Source organism: Canis lupus, chromosome 18, assembly GCF_011100685.1.
Source record: "Canis lupus familiaris isolate Mischka breed German Shepherd chromosome 18, alternate assembly UU_Cfam_GSD_1.0, whole genome shotgun sequence".
NCBI classification, from domain to species: Eukaryota; Metazoa; Chordata; class Mammalia; order Carnivora; family Canidae; genus Canis; species Canis lupus.
In genome coordinates this window covers 10826380-10832803 of record NC_049239.1, presented here as the reverse complement: position 1 = coordinate 10832803, position 6424 = coordinate 10826380, and the positions used below count along the sequence as shown (strand labels likewise).

At 47.1% G+C, this 6424-nt stretch overlaps 1 long non-coding RNA gene across 1 annotated transcript in view; it reads left to right on the top strand.

The window, feature by feature from the left end:
* The first annotated feature begins 4003 nt into the window (after positions 1-4003).
* The window catches only part of LOC111090880, a 29438-nt gene continuing 27017 nt past the window's right edge, over positions 4004-6424 (top strand). Inside the window, exons 1-2 of the long non-coding RNA XR_005373126.1 lie at positions 4004-4232; positions 4339-5061. This is a non-coding gene — a long non-coding RNA (uncharacterized LOC111090880). The remainder of the gene's footprint in view (positions 4233-4338; positions 5062-6424) is intronic.

Below are 6424 nucleotides of genomic sequence, written 5' to 3'. Positions count from 1 at the left end.
AACAGAATAATCCTCTCAGATAACTCTTGTATATATTCGGTTTGTTTTTTGAAAGCAGTCTATGCCAAATTTAAGTCGTTTATCTGTGTTTGTGTTTCCTAATAGATTATGAACCTTTGAATGTCAGGATGTTGGTCTTATTCAAGTCTCTGTGTTACCCAGAAAACCAATCAGGAGCTTTTACTCACCATAAATATATAAGTTGTTAGTTGGATAATTCAAAACCATCTTTGTGTTTTTATCTTTACATCCGTCCTCCCATTGCCATTCTAGACCTAGAACACAGTCCCTCCAATTTATTTGGGCAGGGGCTTAGGGTCCCAACCAAATTTTCATGCTGAAGGAGGTGCCTTAATCTGTGCCATCCGGAGACTTTTCATTACAAGGACTGATTCTTAGGAGAAGGTCATTAATTTTACTTGGCTTCCTGGTAGGAAGATTTTAATCAACTGAAAACCCCCAAAACCAACAACATCTCATTTCCAAGCCATCTAATGCCAAGGGTCAAGAAGCTTGATTTTCCCTCAGATGAACCTTCTCTGCTACTCTCCGGTCATGGCCAAGTTGTTTTCTCTCTTAGACTCCTAGAATTTTTTTTCATCCAAAAAAGGGGGAAATTATCATTCTTACCCTGAGGATTGTAGTGAAAATAAGCCTCAAACCAAAATTCTGATCCCTCCTGCCCTTCCTCAGCCTGGCTTTCGTCCTGACCCCCTAGCCTGGTGAGTGGTATCACTAATGGGATGTTGGTGCAAATGAGAAGGACACCTCCCTCTCTTTCAAGTTCCACTGCCAGTCAGCCACCGGTCCTGTGCATCACACCTCCTGTCCTGAAACCATCCAGTTCCCAGCACCACCAGTCCCACCGCCCTATAACTAAATGGGCTCACCACATCCACTTTTATTACCCACCCTCCAACACACTACTGACTTTTCACTATATAGCCAGAGACATCTTTCAAAATCAAAGTGTGAGACTACATGCTTATTGTGAGACTTCACAGTTCTAGCTCTTAGATTGAGACCCTGTGCGCTCTTGTCTTTGCCCCCCGCCTTGCTGTCCGTGCTCGGAACAGGCACAAGGCTTCCTCTGAGCTCCTTTCATCAATGGTGGACCTCCCCCACCCCTTTTGCACATCTCTTGTGGAGAATGTTTATCTCTGAAACCTTTTTCCCCCTTTCTCCTACCATGTTCCCATTCTAGTTTATTTCAAGCAAAACTCAAAACTCAGTGAAGTTTTGCTAATTTCCTTTTGCTCAGATATACCCCCCTGCACCCAGGTCAATTCCTTTTCTTCTGTTACTCTTTTCCTTTCCTCTATAGCTTTAAGAATAGTTTAGCATTTTACATTTCTGTGATTATTCCACACGTATCTGGCCAAACGGCTCCTCTGTAGGGCCTCGAGGAACTACGTCAGCATTGCTGTACCTCCAGGGCTTCACACAGTACCTAGGCCTAGTACAGTATCCATAAGTATTTGTTGAATGAGTCTGTACTTTATATATGGTAGCCATTTTTTTTTTAAAAAGATCATATTTATTTATTCATGAGAAAGAGTGAAGCAGAGGCACAGGCAGAGGGAGACGCAGGCTCCCTTTGGGGATCCGGATGCGGGACTCAATCCCAGGACCCCGGGGTCACACCCTGAGCCAAAGGCAGATGCTCAACCCTTGCGTCCCTGTATTCTGGCCATTGTTCTGAATGTTGCCTGACTCCTGAGTTTCCTATGAAAAGCTCCCTCTTCAGATTCAGAGCAAGTTCAAAACACGACCCTGCTCCTCTTAAGCAGCTACCTTCTTGTGCGTCTCGTGTGAAAAATGGAAATAATCGCGCCCGCCTTGCCTAGCTGTTGGGCGGACTTGGCGGAGCTGGTGTAGCCTCGAGTGCCCGCCCCGGGGCCTGCCCTGGCCCGGCTCCAGGCTGTGGCCCAGCAGGACTGTGACGCCCAGAGGCCAGAGGCTCCAGGGAACCGGGAGGCCATGGTCCCCGCGCCGACCCGGGCGCCGGCCTCTGGGGGGCGGAGCTTCCCGGGGTCTTCGGCCTCCCCCCCTCCCCCCCGCAACCTGCCCCTCCACGCCCCTCCCGGGGAGGCGCCCGCGAAGCGCAGATCCCCAAGATCTCCGGGCGGGGGGTGGGGGGCGAGCTGCGGAGGCTGCCGGCAGGCTGCCGGGAGGCGGCGGCCCGGCCTGGACCCCGGCCCCAGCCCCAGCCGCAGGCCCGGCTTCCGCGGGGGGCGCAGGGGGGCCGCAGGGGCGCGGGGTCGCAGGGGTGCGGAGGGTGCAAGGGCTCGGGGGTAGCGGGGGGAGCAGGGGGCGCGGGGGGCTCCGGGGGCGCGGGGGGTGCAAGGGCTCGGGGGGCGCGGGGGGCTCCGGGGGCGCAGGGGCGCGGGGTGGGGAGCGCGCTGCAGGCCGCCCGGCGCGTCCCTCCTCCCAACTTTCCCGGTCCCGCCACTCCGTCCGTCCGTCTGTCCGTCTGTCCGTCTGTCCGCGGTGCGCCCGCGCGGGCAGCGGTCGCATCTTCTCCCCCCACACCTCCCGCTAGCGCGCAGGCCTCGGGCAAGTTGGCGCCCCCGCCCCCCCCCCCGTGTCCGGGGCCCGGCCGCACCTGCCCCTCCTACCCCCCCACCCCGTGGCTGCAGAGCCCCCTCCGTCGGCCTGTGCCCCCAGGGGGACCGACGCCTGGGGTCGCCGCGCGAGCTGGGCATTTGAATCCCGGGAGGGGGACCTGCGCAGCCGTCGGCTCCCGGGAGGCTACGCAGCAGGTGCACGGGGTCCCTGTGTTGGGGACCCACTAGGGCGTGTGTGTGTGTGTGTGTGTGTGTGAGAATCTGTTTATACTGGCAACTTAACGAGAAGTCGAAGACTTCAGCCCTTTTCCGTTCTTTTCTCCTATAGCGGGCTCTAGAAATGGTGAAAAAAAAATTTTTTTTGGCCTTGGAGTTCCTTCTAATGAACCTCGGAGCGATGCGGTGATGCGGACCGCCGTCCCGCGCACCCTCTCTGCCTCCCAGGCTCACCCGTACTCTTGGACCTGGGAAAGCGCTCCCGGGGTAACACCCCAAGGCTCGCCCGCAGAATTTTCTTGACAAGCCCCAAAGCGCAGGCCAGCTGATGAGCTTCAGTTTAAAAAGTGGGCACAGCAAACGTCATTAACTGCGCAAAGCCACCAAAACTAAGAGTTAGCAGTTAATGGCTTTGGACGCCAGAGCCCTGTATCTGTCAGGCTGTGTAGGACATCAGGCTGTGATCTCAATCCTGAAAGGGTTAAAGAGCTCATCCTTCCATTCGCCTGGCCCTTCTAATAGCTGACCCATGACCCACCCAACCGTCTACCCTAAAGTGTGTGGGATCAAATAGCTTAAATTAGATGAAAAAAAAAAAAAGTTGAAATCTTCGTCACCACCTTACATCAGTTTAGATGAGCTGCAAGTAAATAATTTCCTAACCTTTTAGAAAATGGAAAGTTTAGTGACTACTATTTACACGCTCTGAATATTTTATACTGGAGTGGTCATCACAGTTTACACAAATGATTGTATATATCCATTTCCAATCAACAAATATCAGGGTATCTGTGTTGGGCGACGGTTAACATTTCAAGCTTTTCCGTAAAGGTGACTGTTATATAAAACTGCGAAAGATTACTGCATCCTGTCCAAGGGTCATTTAGAGAATCTGAAAATAAAATCATTAGGGTCAGCTCCGCAGAAGTACGGGGATGACTTATAATTGGAAAGAATTTGAGTGGTGGCGTAGAAATCAAAGCCTCAATGATCCCATGAAATAGTTAATTTTGTTTTGATTTTTTTTGTTTTGTTTTAAACACAGGTTTCTAGAGCATTAAAAAAAAAATCCTCAGAGGTTTGTTAAACCTTTAGCGGAAGATTACAGCCAATGTTTTGTCTTTGGTGAATAGCTGTTTGTCTCACTTTATTTACTTGGTATTGGATATTTGTCAATGTCATTTCATATCTACAGAAAATTCTTACGCTCTATGGAGGTAGTGAATGTGTGTGTGCGTGTCTGCCGGAGGTCACATGACGGTTTCATCCTATTTGGTGGAGCAGCTTGACTTTTTTTTCCCCTTGCTTTTGGTGATGGTTGTGAGTGCAGAAGTTGATTGACAGATGCATACCAGAAAGCCCCATTCTCCTTTTCAAAGACAACATATGATGGATTGCGATCTCTCAGCCCAGCAGGATACGGGGACCATGCAAGCTGTAATTGGTCAGGTATGGAGTCAGCCATTTCCCAGCTCCCCTTTTTTTCCACAAGGGTCTCACCATATGATTCACATAATTCATATTTACAGTACCATCTTTCTATCTGTATCTTCAGCGGCCTGCCAGCGGAGTGCTGCAAGTGCGAGAGGCAAAAGGCACCCAGTAAATGGAGCCAGGGAACCTCAGCCCTCAAACTTCCACGCGAGGCTTCACAGCAAAAATCGAAACCACCACCACCTCCACCACAAAAATCCAAGGGCGAATCTCATTTCTAATTTGGTCTGGATGGGGTGGGTTTTGTTTTGTTTTGTTTTGGTGATTTGATGTTTCAGAGTTTATTTTCTGCCGAGATGGTGATCTCTGAAGGAAAGTGTGAGGGGGGAATAAAGTGCCATGTTTCCTAGGTGGTAGTTAAAATTGTTGTGTTCCGTATTTTTTATTTTGGCTATATTCTCTCTCTTTTTCCCTCTCCCTCTCCCTCCCTCTCCCTCTCCATATGGAAAATCGGAATCCAGCAATACACGTGCCTTCACTTCTAACCCAGATAATGTGTGATTGAGTCCTGGTAAATGTAGTAGTGGTCTTGGCTGCTGCAGAGAGGCAGGCAGCAAATTAAACATTGCCACATTCTGAAAGGTCCAGGTGGTCTGCTCGGCTTCCTAATGCAATCCAGCACCAGGGCTTTAATAAACAGCTCTATTTAGTTCCTCCTCCCTGGATCCAGGGAGGTGAACTGGTCTGGGGCTGCTGTGATGAAATGCCAGAAGAATATCTCTCTGAGGCCTCCCAAGCTGATTTTTAGAGCTTTGCTGTTCTGTCGTCTTTGTCTTCCAAATGGGTCAGTGAGTCTTGCTCTTTCTGTTTGGCGCTTTCTCTGTTAAATCGGGACTTTATGTTTGTGTTTAAATGTTTGCGTTGGGAGCTCAATCAGAAGAGGAAGGGATTGTTGTATTTTCATTTGCCTTCCGATAACCGAGGAGGTGAAAGGAATGATCCTGCCCTGCTGCAAGGGAAGGGTGATTTTTCTATGATGGGGGTGGGGTGTGGAAAATGAGAATATAGGTGGTTTCCGTCTTTCTTTGCTTCTCCTGGTAATGTAGTTTTGATCCAATTTTTTTCTAAGTTATCTAGGCTTACTTATGAACTGTTAAGTCATCAGTCAGAATGTGGTTACGAATATTGATAAACTCCTAAAAGTTTTTTTTTTTTTTCTTGCACACTTTCCAATCAAGACAAGCTGCCAGGGTGATGATGTGGAATTTGTTGGCTGTATGTTAATAGCGTGGTGGAAAATATACCATTTTATTCTGTTTTCAACCAAATTATAGCAAAGCACTTTCGGGTTCTGAAGGCACATGGTTTATTAATACCAGCATGCTTCATAATGTATTTTTAGATGGGAAATGTCAGATACATAATACCATGTTTCCACAGGCTCACACTATTCTAAAAGCAGTAGATATCTGCTTCGGTGGAACAATATTTTTTTTTAAACTTCCAAGTTGGCTTTTGTTATACAGGCAGATATAAAGTGAAGTCTCTGGGCATGCATTTGGCAGGAGAAAATAAGTAAAGACTGATTTTATAGATTATGAATACCCATTTCAGTGTAAGTGTTCACTGATGAGCAAGGAAGTATATCAAATTTAGCTAAAATAATCGTGGCATATAGTAAATAAATAACCTGTTAAAAAAGATGACCTTTTCATAGATAAATAAAACTTGAGCTCCTGATAACAGTTTTGTCCTGTTTAATAAAACTTTTCTTGGGTTGCAAACACATTCTCTCTTCCCTATGTCATAATATGGTAGTAATCCTATGCAAAATTACTGTATTTCAGTCCCAAATAAGAAATAGGATTTCCTTCCATGTATATTTCCTCAGTTGGGAAAAGAAACTTGGTTTAAAAAAAATGACAAGAGAGAGATTTCTAATTTGTCATTCAATATTGTTTATTGGAAATAATTGCAAAGGCATATACTTTTAAAAGGTTCAAATATGTACTTTAAAGAAGGGAATTGGTGTGCATTTTACAGATACTAGACTTAAACATCTAATTTGTCAGGAGTTAAAATTGGTGGTTATTATTACTTAGCTTGGTATTTTGTATGTACTCTAATTTTTAAAGACTCAATATGTCCCGGAATGATACATGTTAACGATTTGTTACAGATACTTTCTAAATAGTTGCACCAAAGTA